At 36.7% G+C, this 16732-nt stretch overlaps 1 protein-coding gene across 1 annotated transcript in view; it reads left to right on the top strand.

Annotated features, from left to right (window-relative positions):
• Positions 1–16732, top strand: part of LOC109046859 (heparan-sulfate 6-O-sulfotransferase 1-B) — a 56732-nt gene that overhangs the window by 1809 nt on the left and 38191 nt on the right. The window lies entirely within an intron of this gene.

Genomic DNA, 16732 nt, shown 5'->3' with positions numbered 1-16732 from the left:
TATTTATTTTTCATTGGCTCAAGTAAAATATATATATATAGATGTGAAATCATTACCCTAATTTTTTTTAATTGGATGAATGAAAATTTTTTCAGTGTAGTTTTTCAAGTTAAATCTATATCAGTTGTTTTATTTTTCCAATTTGTTAAACTAGAAAATTAAGAAAAAAAGCAAACAAAGGAACATTTATGCAATTTTCTTTTTTATTTTAATTCAATTCCAAATGTTAATTTAAAAAAACACAACAAAACATGAATTTCCCCATCAAACATGAAAAACTAGTTTAACAAACTAACATAAAACAGTTTATCTCAGAATCACAACGGCATCAAAACTATATCGTTTTATTCCAAAATATTGGCAGTACTGAATTTGAGGTGCTAACTCACCTTTTCCGAGGTTGAGCATTACCTGCTGAATAAAATATAAAGTGCTTTTTAAGCACTTAGTCCAGGTACAGGGCATAAATCAGTCTGAAAAAATGGACATAGAAGGCCTGAGATCGGTCGGTTCATCCATTAGAAAGTTTTCTTCCAAGATGATTCCCACTCTAGATGGGTTAGATGTGGACTTGCTTGATCAATGCTGAGGATTCTTACTGGAGCTGGTCTTGTCAGCTGTGTCCTAACAGATGAAGAAACAGATGGATAACGACATTATCAAATCAGTTAGATAATCCTTTTGTCAAATACTCAAGATCATATGCTGCGTTCACACCATGTTCTAATTAGAGCTGTTCATGTCCTTGGACCGGGAACTGTGCGTTTCTATGGCAACACTGTCGATGCCTACATTAATCTGCAGCAGTCAGGTACAGTCACGTGATACAAGTAGAAGCTCACAGAAAATTCCCAGATTATAGATGGTTATTATGAGTTCTACAAGGACATGAATTATTATGAATAATTAAAGTTACAGTTTTTATAAGGGCATCTGACATAAGGATTTACCTTTAATTGTGCAGTGTACCTGTCAATAAAGTGATCCTCCTCAGAACAGATCTCCGTTAACCACCATGCTATCACCCCTATTTCTACTCTGCATTCCATTTCTCTGAGTTGACCACAAATTAAGTGGCTCGGTTTTGTTTATTGTCACAATGACTAGAAAACCAAAGCACTTTCAATTTATACACAAGGAAGCTATCCAGCTGTGTAACCAGATAACTAGTCAGATGCACAACGGGGTGTGTTTTAGTAAGCCCGCAGAGAGAGCTGAAATAACATACTGATATCTTGCTGTTCTGGACAACTTAAAGACTTCAAGACTTCTCTGTGTGTTTGAAAATCACTGGCCCTCAATGTGATAATGGACAGAGAGTGACTCACGTTTCAGAGTTACTAAGTGCATGGAAAAGACATCGTAGAACTTGCCTTACCTTTCACTTTCCCAGGTGGTTTTCTAGGAATTTTTTTTTTTTTTTTTACCTTGCTGGGGAACTTTGTGGAATGCCGGTGCATTCCAGTGTACTTTTGGCAAATGGCCAATTAACCTCTTAACTGACAACCTGTTAATTCATGATGTTGTTGAAGTTCTCAGTAAAAACCTTCTAGATCCACACATAATGCAGCTGTTACATGGCCACATTTTGTGAGCTGTAGGCTTGGTTGATGAAAATTGGGAATATCATGGATGGTTATGTCCAATCACTGAGAAAGAGGGTTTAAAAGCTCGTCCAACTAGCCTAATAGGTACCCCGCTGGCTTTGTGCATCACACATGCCTTGACGCACAGGCCTAAGTGACTCGCACTACCAGGAGAGCCGTCAGTTGTTACTGGCTGATCTCAGCGGCCCTACACCAACAGCCGCATTCACACTTAAACAAGTAGAGCGCCGTTCACACTCCCCTGCTGTTGACGTGTTTTCAAGATGCAATCGCCATGTGTTCAGTCACTAAAAAATGTTTTACAGTACACAATTCACTTAGTTTTAATATGTAAATATAGTAGCCAATATGGCATTTACAATATATAAATACGATATTGGACAATATTTATTATTATTATTTATTAATGGTTTAATTATATTGCATATTTAATTGTGCATGCTCATTTCTTTTTTTTTTTTTCATTTAGACTGCCGTCATCTACTGCTGATTTAAAGTTAGTCTTTAAATATGTTTTTTTAATAAAAACATTGTTAAATCTAAAAAAAGTAAATTGTTCCATACTGTACATAATAATGTTATGATGCCTAGATTCACTTCAGTATTTAAAGAAAGATTAATTTTTTTATTATTTATTTATATAAAATAGTGTAGGATTTTAATATGACTTAAATTAGTCTTTTATCAGCCATAAAATGAAATTAATTATCAGCTTATTGGTATCAGTCAGAAATTTTACATCAGTTTAAAAATATAAATCCTCAATTATTTTTCTCGTTATATAGTAAACTTGAACGATTTCATTTGTTTTCATTGGCTGTGCATGAGTTCACTTGAGTTCACTGAAATCATATTTTGACATTTTCAATATATATATTTATTTGAGATCATCTGTTTCCAGTCTAGTCGACTGAATATTGATTCTGCCAGAAGTAGTTGAACCTCTTGCTCTAATGGGTTTTATGGTGTGGGCAGTAGCCCGTTAAGATTATCATAAACTCCACAGTAAAGGCTTATTATCTGCTCTTCCCCTGGGTAACGTCTCAATGACACACACATTGGTGTGTGTGTGTATAAATGCCGTTGAGAGAATGAGAGCAATTTGACTCTCAGCCAGAAATAGAATAAGGTTAGTTGCACTTGAGGAAGATGTTGTAACTGATAGTTAGGATAGGGTCTGTGCACTGCTGAATTAATGTAGCAGCATGCAGTTGCATTGAGAATAGTCTTTAGCTTCATGGTGACTCATTTGAATTACATTCGTGACTGTTTCTTTGTGTATAAAGGGTATGCACATACAAGTTAGTAAGCAGAACAGATACAGACAGCCTTGAAAACATTTACCCAAACTCAGCAGATTTCACAGTGTGTTTGTAAAGAAATCTGAAGAAAATGTACAGTAAGCGGGGTGACTTGAGAAAACCTTCCACCACAATGCAAAGTTGATGCAAGGGTTGTTTCTACAGTGTTTTGGATGGTTGTCCTAGTCAAAATAACCCACCTGTCAGCCTCTATGACATTCTGTTTGTGCTTCGATTCATTTCATTTACTTTCTTCACTCATTTTATTGTAGTTCCAAGGGAATTTCTCAAGTCTGATCAAGGATGAATAGTGATCAACAAGCCAAACTTAGTTGGGTAGCAATCATGTCATAAGCACAATCTGTGAACATTGCAAGTTTAATATTGAGCATTTGAAGAAGACTCTTCTGCTTAACCCATCACCCACACACCGTGTTAGTTTTCACCTAAGCAAATAGCTATTGACAGCTTTAAGTCCAATCTGTCTGTAGCTCCTGGCAACAGACTGTTTACTTCATCTGCATGTCATGAGAGTTGCTTATCTTAACGATTATGCAGGATACTGCAGTTAAAAACCTGTGATGGCAACCATAAACCTTACCATTATCAGATAATTAGATTGTTGTGGTAAAGTTATTTATTAATCTGTGTGTTAGTTAAGTAGCACCACACCTCGGCTGATCTGAAGTTCAAAGTGGAGATGTGATGAAATGCTGGCTTTCATAGATCTGGATCAGGCGGGATGGTGACATAGATTTAGACAGAGCTGCTTTTGTGCTAAATTTGGGTCTCGGGATCCACTGGGAACTGTTCAGGGATATTATGTCTAGGTAAGGTCTCTTTGTAGCTTGAATGTTTATAAGAGGATTTGTTCTGGACATAAATGCTGATAATCAGCACAGCAGATCTTCAGCCTGATTTTCTACCACAGTTATAATGAAACTTGTATGCAGCATGGGTTGATTATGAATGGCTTTGCTTTATTCATGGTGCTTGTGACGTTTTGGAATAAATTCAGATGAATGGCTGTTTCTGGAAGACTTTCACTGACAAATGGCCATCAAAATCGCTTCAGTCAAGGAAGTAATATATAAATAAAATCATTTGTGTATTAAACTGTAATACCTGGAGAAAGCTGCATGTCTATTTGCATTCCCAGTTCTTAATGACCAATGTAGGTATTATGTATGTATGTATATATATATATATATATATATATATATATATAAGATGTAGGCCTAGTTCATGTGTGTTTTTAATAATGACAAGTGCATTATCAACAACATAACCGCATCTAAAATGTAAGCATTTTACATAGGAGCAACTTTAGGGATGTATAACGTTGGATAATTTATGTTAATAGGATATTGAATTCATAGTTAGATTTTCAAAACATTTCAAAGGATTTCATCTTTTTAGTTAAGCCTGAAAATGTTAAACTTAAAGATTAAATGACAGTTTTTATAATTTTGAAGTAATCATTAATTGTAATCTTTTAATTGTATTTTGAAACTAATATATACATATTCTTAATATCTTTAAAAAAGGCCTTTATGCTTTCCTTTAGGCTGTATTTATTTGATCAAAAATGCAGTAAAAGTAGTAATATTGTGAAATATTATTACAATTTAACTGTATTCTATGTTTATTTATTTTACAGTCTAATTTGTTATTGTGATGACAAAGTTGAATTTTCAACAGCCCTTACCACCGTCTTCAGTGTCACGTGATTTTGTGCAATCAGATATTTATGATATAAATATAAAGGACTCATACATATTTTTACATCAGTATCACACTTGTAAGAGCTTTTTAAGGAATTGTGCACTGGTAAATTAGAATGCAATAAATAGAATACATGACTACTTCTGAATATCCTTCAATGTGCTTTGGCATCTACCTGTAGGTGCTAACTGCTAAACATAACCAGCCAACGATTAAAACAATGAGCAATGGCAACAAGGGGTCAGGTAACCATAGGATCAGAGGTTATAAGTAGACTCACAATGGACGAATCCTCTTTGGTGTAATCTTGAAGAAGGTGCACAGACCGGTAATAATAGTGGTTCTGGCTGCAGGATGTGATTTACTGTGAGACAGGACAGCAGCCTGTGAGGGAACAGGCAAGCGGTAAGCCACTAACTACCTGTCCACAGAGACAAATGAGGGCTAAATTCTCTCAGACTTTCCCCTGCTCTTATTTTCTCGTTGTGCTCATTGCCTCCCTCATTGTATCTACTCCTCTTTCTTTCTGTAGTGCTCACTTTATAGCTTCTCTCTCCCTGTTCTTCTTTGCGAGTGTGACTGAAGTGTCTCTTTTAATGTAAAGCTGCACAGTTCTAACATTCTTCTTTTGTATTGCTTGTTAAGTAAATGATCCCGGCATTCTAGGGAAAACTATATAAATGGTGGCTCCCTGGCATGTTTAATGCAGAAGTCTGGACCCCTTAAAGGCATGGATTTCCTGTAGCAGGCATGAAACTGGATGAGCTCTGGATGAGCAGTGGTCTGTAGCAGCGGTGAGAAGCAGGAGGTTCGTCGCTAAATTGAATCAGATGTTGTCAGGCTGTGATGGCTCACGGTTCAGTGAGAGCCACTCAGACACACTTTGGAGGTAATTGGTAATTGGAGGACTTTTCTCTTCAACCTCACTCGTCCTTTCTGTGATTTATTAAAATTTTATATATATCACACATTCAACCCACTTCTGGGAGTCCTGTTTTTGAGGTCTCGTGTAGCCTTTTGAAGTCCACATTGAAGCTTATTCTTTTCAAGAACCAAACATTGATTTATGTAGGGCTGCACGATAAATCGAAATGGAATCGAAATCACAATTCGACAGAAGCTGCGATTGTCATGCATATCTTTCAATGAAGCACGGTTCTGTGATCAGCAGTAAATCTTCATCCAAAGGCTGGAGGGCGCTCTCGTGCTGAAAAAAGAGAAGATTTAACTGCTTTTATTGATTCAACGTGACTAACACACGATTATGACAATATATGGTTTATCTAATTATTATTATTATTATTATTATTATTATTTTCATAAAAATTAAGTATATTTATAATGCAATGCCTTTATCACTTTTTAGAATACTATGAAATATGTTGCGTGTCTTACTCTGTGTACGAAGCCACATCATCTCACATAAGGATTTATTTCAAAGACTCGACTGACGTTATGAAGTGAGTTTGGAGTAAAAATATGTTATTAAATGTGGTATTTTCACATGCTTTCAGACAGAGCAGCATTTACTACACATAGCCGAAGTTCACTGAGAAGCTACGCAAACAGCTGTCATTATCGCAAACGATTTCTTCGATTTCATAATCGCACAATAAAATCATCTGCAAATTATTATTTATTTTTTCTGTGTAGTAAATGCTGCTCCATCTGAAAGCACGTGATGATTTACTGCTGATTACAGAACTGGCTTTACTGACAAAATGCGCATGACAATCACATTCGATAAATCATGCAGCCCTAGATTTATGTGATGTTTGAGGTAAATTGGATGTAATTTTTCCAGTAAATTTGAATCTGTAGGGTTGCTTAAGTCAGGATAATAGTTATAGTTAACTAAGAGTAATAAATAAATAAATGACTTGAAATAAATATAATGAATAAAACATATAAAATAAACAAATGTGTAAAAAAAAATAAAAAAATAACTAAAACGAATAAATAAGCATTACTATATATATATATATATAGAGAGAGAGAGAGAGAGAGAGACCTATTTAAAACAAAAAAAAAAAAATGACAAAAACAACAAAATAAAAAAAAAGTTAAAAACTATAAAAACTATAAAAATCTAAATTAAAATATTAATATTTTAAATGACTATAATAATAATAATAATAATTTAAAAAATAATTATAATACTAAAATAACACTGGCTCTTTTTTTTTCTGAACAGATTTAAAATATGATTAAAATCTGATTTTGTTAATGGATTTCAGTCTAAACACTCTAATTACAGATTTTATGTGTTTTTTTCATCATAAGCTTTAAAAAATTTCAAATGCCTCTTTCATATGATCTTGTAACATTTGGATTTGTTTACTGCCCTAATGAAAAACATTATCAAAGGCTTGTGCATTTCTTGGTTATTACACATTGATTTGGCTGTGGTGCTTGCAGAGTTCAAAGCCTTAGGTGTTTGTTGGTCTCTTGGTATAAAGGTCAGTTGGTCAGGGGACGCACCTGAACCTCAGGACATTAGCTTTGTCAGTGGCCGCACATGGCATGATAGCATAGCACACAGCCATGTCCCTATGAGCCGGGACAGCCTTAGTGTGTTAATCCAATCAGATCAGCGGGGTATTAGAGACCGTTGTCTCCAAAGAAGACCATGGAGTTATGCTAATCTCTTTAGCGATGAGTGCTGGGGCCAGAGCGTCTCTCTCTCATGAGATGTAGACAGACCGTTGCTTCCTGTGTTGAGAGGGTTATTTCATACATCCACTGTGCAGGTTTGTCTTTGTGAGGTTTGGTTAGCAGTGACTGAAACGCAGCTTACGCACAACTGTCAGTCTGCATGGAGAGGATCTTGATACTCCAGTAGCTTCAAACACCTGTCTGCTGCTCAGCAGTGGCTTTTTTTACAGCTGGCATTACAATACAGTTCATTTGTTTGACAGAAACTTTCCTTAATAAATCTTTATCTGACCAAGATCTTCTGTGCTCTCACAAATCTTTTGACAGTTCAATAATCTTTACTAGTCGCTGATGACGTCATTAATGAACAAATAAGTCTGGAGCTGTGACAAACACCTTGTGCACAGCTATGGCATATGACACAGTGCCGCCCATATGGCTACTGATCCTATAACAGCTCATTTTTATCAGTTCTTTTGTCTTTGGGTCTTTATATTTCTCACAGATTCCTGCTCATTCTAAATCATATATAAAAAAAGTAGCACAATAAAGATTACATTCATATGAATGCATTAGTGAGAGCGATTGCATGTGTGAATTAATTCTACCTGGCTCTGGCTCTGGTCTCTCTGTAATGAAGCTGTGGGATTTAGTTATTAAGAAATATATGTTTGAACTTTTCAGTTTCTAAGCTATTTTATTGAGAAATCACACAACAGTGTTGACAATACATTTGTCAACAATACCACGCTGAATGATTCTGTGCGCACGCGCTACTGTCTGTAGCCTATGTGTGTGCGTTACAGTGCAGCAGCGCATTAGATTAGAATGGTGATTAACTTGCCTGTACAATAAGTTGTTTAAAATGTGCATTCTCCCATTTAATTTCGAGAATCCAGTAATATAATCACAGATGTTAAAACTGTTTCAATTGACGTGGATGAATGATTCCAATGAGTTCGTACTTTTTAGATGGTGGAGTTTCAGAACACACCCACCGACTGCATAACCACCACGGACCAATGGAAGCTCAAAGGTGTTTAGGAGCCCCCAGAAAGTTAACTTTGGTCAGCAGTTTCAAACTGCCGAAACAAACTCAAATTGAACTTTGTTTCGGCCTGATTTTGTTCTAAATGATGTCATATCATTTTGTTCTTCTATTTCGGTCAGGCGGCAGGAGAACAAGATCTCCTAGTCACTAGCAACATGAATACATTGGAGTGTCGAATAGCTGAGCTGGCACAAATATATCCGCACCTGTACGATCGCACGTGGACAGACTTTTAAGATTCAGAGAAAGCATTTAATTCTTAGAAAGAATTTGCAACGAAGCTTGGTGTCGATGACCCAGAGTTATGCAAAAAGCGATGCAAAGAAACATCCGAAACAAGTTTTCCAAAGCCATGAAAAGAATGAAAGGAAAGAGTAGTAAAGATATAAGGTAGCAAGTATCAAATACATGTGTTTCAAATAAATGTTACACAATGCTGCTGCTGCTGCTGCTGATGTTCTTTCAATAAGTGAATTTTAAGGGTATACAATAAATGAAATGCCAAACGAACATACAATAATAAACCTTTGTTTTTGTCAAAAGTAAATCATGACATAAAATATAAAAAGGTGTAACAATATATCCAGTTTAATAAAATAAATGAACACTAATAAAATAAAGTAACAAACTGACCCCAATATTTTTTTTCCACATCATGCTAAAGTTTTCAGACTATGAGAAATTCACAATTCCCATAAAGGACTGATTATGGTTCTTTTGTATTGCAAACATGATACTTGACTCTGAACTGCTGCTAATCATTATTCTTTTGTCTAATATTCTGACCATTGGTGCCAGTCTCACACCTAGATTGCCTACACTTCATCATTTCATCGTTGTTGTGTTTAGAGCATATGCGCGAGCATCACGACACATTTACATTCATCTACACCCCGCCTCCAGCAGTGCGGGGGTGTTGGAATGTTCGAATACAGTATACCGTTGCTCAGCCTTTTCAAACTTCTTTTAGCCCCCAAACGAAGAACGAAAACGAACTTCGTTTGAAGTATATCAGGGCTTTTATGAACTGGTTCATTTTAGCCAATTAGAAGCATACATAGCAATACAATAGTGTATTCTGATTCCTGAATGAATAAATATTGTGAACTGGTTTATTATAGTCAATCAAAAACATACAGCACAACCTGATTCCAAAACAAATGATTCTACTGAGTCGGGTTTTCATACACATACAGTATGCAACTGTGAGTCTTAATCAATGTAATCACTGACTGATGTAGTAAAGATGCATATAATGAGCACATAGTTTATTTCTTACACACACTGAAAGATTTGTTAATGAAACCATTAAAAAACTTCAAATTGGAACCTTTGGTACAATTTCCTATGGACCACAGTGTCACGAAAAGGGCAAACTTGAAAGTCATTTCTTAAATTTGAAACTCCTTGTCCGTACCAAACCGTGCAACACTTTTATTTCTTGTTCAGCATGAAAGTTGAAATTGATGCTTGCAAATGCGTCATACTTTTAATGGCAAAAAGTCCTGCTCGAATATGTCCCGCGCCGCCTCAGTGACTAGATGACTGATCTTCACATCATTTGTCAGGACTCAGTGCTGTATGAAATTGAATTCAGGGAAAGCGAAGACTGCAAGATGAGGATTTAGAAGCTGATCATTGTATTCTACTAGGGAGAAAAAATTTATCAGTTACTCCCTTTGGGAAAAGCAGGCTTAAACCGAAGCAAACGCACACTGACTTCACCACACAGGAAGTACACGAAAGCTCGACAGTCGATCTGTCAAATAAAAGTGATTAGAGGAGTCTTTCACGATCGTTGTTCCTGTCGTCCTCATCTAGCATCAAGGACGTGAGGGGGATGAGGAATTCTTGTTTTGCCAATCATTACAGTCGTGCTTTTTCGGATTTAATTCAGTCGTTTTGCCATGAACTTTGATTATTCCGAGGCCTCATTTGTCTTGGTGTGTGAGACGTCTGCTGTGAATGACATCTCACTTAGCAGGTCTTCAGATCTATACCGGTGTGCACAGGAAATGGGCCGTCCTGCTGTCCTGCACTAGATTGATGCTCTACAAGGGCAAATTACAAGGTAATGAGTGGTTAGCAGGAGACACTCTTTAATTACGACTTGATGGTCTCGAGTGAGTCTGAAGGACAGCTATGGATTATTGTGTGCCTGTTTGTGCCTGTCTGGATGTTACAAGTAGCGGCTGGTCACCGTCTCGCACTTTCTCCTGTATTTTTAGTCGATTCCAAATCTGGAGGCCCATCTCAAGGCGGACTAATAATAGCCCAGGGGCCTATTATGACAATGACGTGCAATCTGTCTCTTTCTACTGAACGGCCGGCAGGGCACAAGCAGACTGCGGAGATTCGGCTCACGCTAGCTGAGATACCATCATTAAAGCGTGGTCTTATTAAAACATGTGAAAAGGGGCAATGAAGGGGAGCAGTTTGTGCAGGAACGATGACAGAATCAAAGCTGTGACCAAATTGTGGTTCCCAGTTGGATTTCATTATCGAATTGTCGAGCACATGTCAACATATTTGCACATGCACACTAAGTGGTGTGTGTAGGATTATTTTTGCTTGGATTTTTTTGGACGTCAGTGGTGACATTGGGCAGCATAGGCTTTGTTACACACAACTGTGCCCACACAGAATCTGTACTTTTTTCTTTCTTTTTTCCAGACTGGTTAAGGAGGAAATCTTCAGAATTTATTTAAATTTGATCATTTTAAACTGATTTTTTTTTTTTCTTCAGTGTGAAGAACTGGATTGTGGAAAGGACATGTACCACAATCTAACATGCATCGCTTACAGTATATGAGCACCATGATTGAGTTTCACATTGTATTGCTATATGATTCTGATTCTTTTGGTTATATATGAGTTATGATGGTTTTGTTTATACATGATAGAAATACTCTTATACCTATAGCTGTAATTTATACAGAAAAAACTATCCAACCTTTGAATTAATTTTTTAAATGTTAAAAAAATTAATAAAATAATTTTTAAATTAACAACAGAACCCAAACTGTGCAATTAAATGGTTATTTAACAGATAAAAAAAATGTTTTAATTACTAAAATAAAAATAAAACTATATTTGTTAATTTTTAAGTTTAAAATTGTCTTAAACTTAAATGATGCTAAAATGAAATATAATGTTACATGGAAAAATCTAAATGTAAAAAGCTATAAGCATTCATTTGAAATGTTGTCTTGGCAGCTAACTGAAACAAAATATTTGAAATTACTTAAATAAATTCACGGTTCAGTACGATACGACTCTGTGGTGTCACGGTTCGGTTCGGTACGGGGGTAATTGGTTACATCGCAATGTTGGAAAAATTTCTGTTTTAAACCATGAAGGCAACATGTAAACTTTGCGCAAGAGTTATGCCGGTGGACGTCTTAATCTCAGTCAATTCACTATACAGAAAGTGAAAGTAAAAAATTGAATGATGGCGCTTTCGCCATCTGACACCGCATATTCTCTCAGAGACGATGAGACGAATCTACTTCAACATATGCTGATAACGGTATATAACTGTTTTTATTATTCCCTTAATATTTCTAATATAACATATTGAAAAAAATGAGAAGAAACATATTTTGTGTTAAACATTTTGATTTTAAAAGTCTGTGCTTGTAATAAAAGCTTTTTAATTCATTGATTTTTATTTTTTATTTTTATTGATGACTGAAGTGTTAATATTTTAATTATAGGCCTATAATTCATTGTATAGATCTGTTTTCAAATACCTTTTTAAAAAACATTTTAATTAAGGAGTAAATGTATAACCTAATCTTTTGTTATCCTCGCAGCACGTCAGTTATATGGTAAGTATTGCTGGGCAAATTAATTGTAATTTTAATGTAATATTCAAAGTGAATTCATAATAATAATAATAATAATAATAATAGGTCTAATAAAAATAAGAATGTAACAGACCTACATTAATTGGAAATGGCAAATATCTTTATATTGCCAAAAATTGATGTTTTTGACCACATCTCTCGTTTTCGTCAATACAGGATCATCGTCTTTCGATGCAACCCAGTCAAGCAAGGGGAGGTTATTGCGTGGCCTTTCGCAGTGCGTGTCCTGCGTGCCCATCCACTAACATTAAGCCACTGGGCAGACAGCATGTTGTCTGTTACGTCGTTTGGGCTGCCTTGTTGAGCGCAGTGGCACTGACAACATATTTCACACACTTTAAGCTGTTTTATTTTCCAAATGTAATAAAATTAGTCCATATAACCAACCCCTCTTAAATAATTACCAAACATAAATACACTAAAATAAATATACACAAATAATACATGTATCGTTACACAAAATATATATATATACACACACACACACTATATAAACATTTATTATTTACTATTTAAAAAAAAATAAAATTAATAAAATAATATAATAATATATAAATAATTTTGAAACACTTTTATTTGGCTAATGTATCTGTCATTAGTGCAGGCCTTTGCATTAATGATAGATATATAGGCCAAGCTGTGGGTCAACTGAAGGAACAGATCATTGTAAAGGTGACAAGAAGAAACAAGGAACTCAATAACTATGTCCAAGGTGAGGTTTCTGCAGGGAAGAAGAGGATGGATAACGAACAGTGGTGGAGAAAAATGAGGACAAGAACAAGGTTGTCACAGAGTTTGCGTAGAGTTGTTTTAGAGCAGCATGGTTGGCTTTGATTCATTGGATTCACTCTTCTGCAGACGTTCACCTCCCACTGCCTCTGATACGCTCAGCCAGTCAACATGCGTACAGTAATTCCAGGCTCCCTCCAGTTGTTTCTGGCTTTAACGCAAGTCCTGGACACAGATACCACAACACTGCACCAGATTGTTTTTTTTTTTTTTTGCATGCCGTAAATCTTGCCACACCTCTGCTAATGCCCTGAGAACAGAGCCGGGATAGACGGCTCTTCATTACCCAAACAGCAGGGCATCCAAACCAACCCATGACACAGTCGATTCTCAGCACAAACCACATCTGTTATCCTAGTGTAAGATGTTAAATAAAGAAAAGGAAAGGCTGAGCATGTGGAAACCGATCATTTGGCGTGATTCTAAAGGATTTTTTTTTTTTTTTCTTGTTGTTGCTGAACAGATGTCTTCAGCCAGCGAGAATTGGGTTCCGTGAAATTTGGGCTGGCATTGTGTTATTAGACATCTGGGTGCTGTTGCCTGATATTTGGCTGTGCAGCAGTTGAGGGATTTAAAACCAGCACACTTTTCGATTTTTGAGCTTCTTGCACCCGCAGCTGAAAGTGCAGAAACAGCTAAACGTTAGAAGGAACATCTGAGAAATCGAGGGTGATGGAGCATATGCTGGGAAAACAAAAGCTTAAACTCATATTTTAAAGGTTCCCACCTCCCTGATCTTGAAACATAAACCTAGCGGGATTGGGAGGGAAGGAAAACTGACACACACATCACTAGAGATATTATTGCCCATTTATGGTACTATTTATACCTTCGCTGGGCCTGCAGAGCACCGAGGGGAAGTGAGGTCATATATGTTGAGATTGCTGGATGCTGGTTTACATTCTCCTGAACATGTTTTATTTATAATACAATGATGGAGGTCAGAAACAGGCGCTTTTCTGCACATATTCAGCGTGGTGGATGAGGCGTTCAGAGCACCGGTTTGCCTGCAGTGAGTTGGGGGATGTGGGTGGGTTTCGGTTTATGCGCTTACCTGGACATGGATCAGAAAGGCAACAGGCCGTAGAGGATTTCAGTGGTTTGGACCCGGGGTTAGTTTTGAGCTGCGTGAGCGTGCCAAGGGGTTGTTATTGGTGCTGAAATTGAAGAGGAACAGGACAGGGAGAGAGATAGGAGTGATAAATAGATAAATCCAGCAACATTGATGAAAAGATTTACATTGACCTCCAAAACTGTCTGTGAAGTGTCATTGTTGGAAAAGATGAATGGTCTGTTGCCTCCTTTTAAAATCACAAAAAGGGATTGGGTGCAATACCATCTGTCTATCTCTCTGTCTGCAGCAAACGTCAACAGGAAAATATCTTATCTGCTATATGTGGTCATGCTTTATTGATTTTATATAAAATTTCAAATATAAACTTTGCAGGGATTTAAAAAAAGTTTCAGTTATTTATTCTGAGAGTCATTTTGTGGAGTTTTGCCTCTAGTATTGCAAACATAAATGCATTTAAAATAATGTTTTAAAGGCTAGTAAACTACAAACCCATGGAATGTACATCCTACCCGAGGGATGATGGAATACCGTGTCTACTTCTTCATCTTCTCCTCTGTTCTGCATTATTCAGCCATTTTCAATAAATATACAAATATATATATTTTTTTTATATATATATATATATATATATATATATATAGCTAAACATAGCACAGGGCCATTGGTCTCCAAAGCAGCTAAAGGATTCAGTTTTTCTTTATAATATGTTATTTTTTAGAATCTCCAACTGACCACAGAGGATATTATAAGGGAGATTTACCTTAGAATGCAGATGTTAAAAGGATGAGGACCAGTAAATAAAAATATATGTCATTATTTACTCACCTTCATGTCATTACAAACATGACTGACTTTTCTGTAGAACACAAATTTCTGAAAAATATTTTGGGCACTATTTACTGTGTAATGAGAGTGAATCTGAATTGTCACCAAAAAGCAGCAGAGAAGTAGTTATTTCTCATGCGCTGTATTCCAAAACCGCTTTGTGTGAGAAACAGACTGAAATATAAATGATTGGTTTATAATCATTCCCTTCAGTAAGCTATTAATCCATGTGACTGGGTCATTGAACTTAAAAACCGGATCAGCCCCATTTGGGAACTGGATGAGTCATTTATTGTTAAGATGTTCACGATGTAAAGGTTTTTAGTAAATTGGGACTTATGTTTCAGTTTATTTTAAGCTGTATGGCTTCAAAAGACTTGTAGTATAGTGCTCAACTTGTATGGACCTTGTTTATAAAACTTTTATGGTGTGTTTTAATTGTCAGTTCCCTTACCTTTGACACTGAAACATTTGGCCAGTAAAAAGAAGTCATACAGGTTTGCAACGACATGAAGATGAGTAAATGATAACATAAGGTTAATCTTTGAGTGAACGATCCCTTTAAGGAGCTTGAGAGAGAGTTGTTTGGTGGTGTGTGTGTGTGTTTGTTTTAACTTCTTGGTGTGGCCCTGACTGTGGGTTTTTAATATGTCTGGATTTTTATTGCCGTTGGGAAAGGATGGAGCTTTTGTGAACTACAGTCTAAATTGACAAGTAGATTGAATTTGTGAAATGGATGATGAAATGCTATTGAAATATTCATTTATCCTTTGTGCTGCAGATGGGTCGGGGCGCCCACCCACATGTCCCGGTACTGCTTTACTTGAGGAAGAACTGTCACCGATTCGTCACCTCACAGCTGTTCCGCAGAGGAAGAGAGTTCCCATAAACTGACGCATTTCTCTTGATGATCAGACCGCTATTGAAGTTGTTCCTCGGAACGAAATGAAAAGAAACAGAAGGGAGCGAACATTCCCAATACAATAACATCCGGTCTTCTGTTATTAAATGTTCTGAGGTGTTGTCCTGAGCTGCTATAATGAGTTTAAAGAGTGAAAGGCATTATGGGAACTTGATAGATGTAGGCAGTGCAGGAATCTTGCAATCAGGAGGCATGTGCACTAAGCCTGTTCGACGAGCGTGGTAATTGAATTGTTGAAAATGCAAATCCGTTTCAATGGCATCTGCAGACAATGACCACTGCAAGCAAATGAAGATCCACCTGTGGAAGCTGTGAGCATGCGCAGGGAATTGTGGGTAATCATTGCTTTGCAAGCAGACAAAGACCCTTTGAATCTCTGCAAGCTTTTTGTGTCCTTTCACTGTATTCAGTCTTTTCTCTCTGAACTCGAAGCTGAGACTTATCAAGTCTGTCAGTCTTTGCTCTCGTTTCTTTCGTTCTTTCATCCACTCTTTCGTTTTCAGTAGTTTTTGTCAGTGTAGCTGCATTATTAAAGGTTTTTAGGATTTTTTATTTTTTTTAGTTGGGATACATTGATATTGAAATTGAAAATTTGAAAGAAAGAAAGAAAGTCGTGACATTTGTCAAGTATGGTGACCCATACTCGAAATTGGTGCTCTGCATTTAACCCATCCAAGTGCACACACACAGCAGTGAGAAGTGAACACACCGTGAACACACACCCGAGCCACAGCAGTGGGGTCCCAACCTATATATCCAGCGCCCGGGGAGCAACTGGGGGTTCAGTGCCTTGCTCAAGGGCACTTCAGCCATGAGTATTGAGGTGGAAGAGAGCGCTGTTCATTCACTACCTCCCACCTACAACTCCTGCTAGCACCGAGACTCGAACCTGCGACCTTCTGGTTACAAGTCC

This window comes from Cyprinus carpio, chromosome B24, assembly GCF_018340385.1.
Source record: "Cyprinus carpio isolate SPL01 chromosome B24, ASM1834038v1, whole genome shotgun sequence".
Classification (NCBI taxonomy): Eukaryota; Metazoa; Chordata; class Actinopteri; order Cypriniformes; family Cyprinidae; genus Cyprinus; species Cyprinus carpio.
This window is presented reverse-complemented; position numbering and strand designations above follow the sequence as displayed.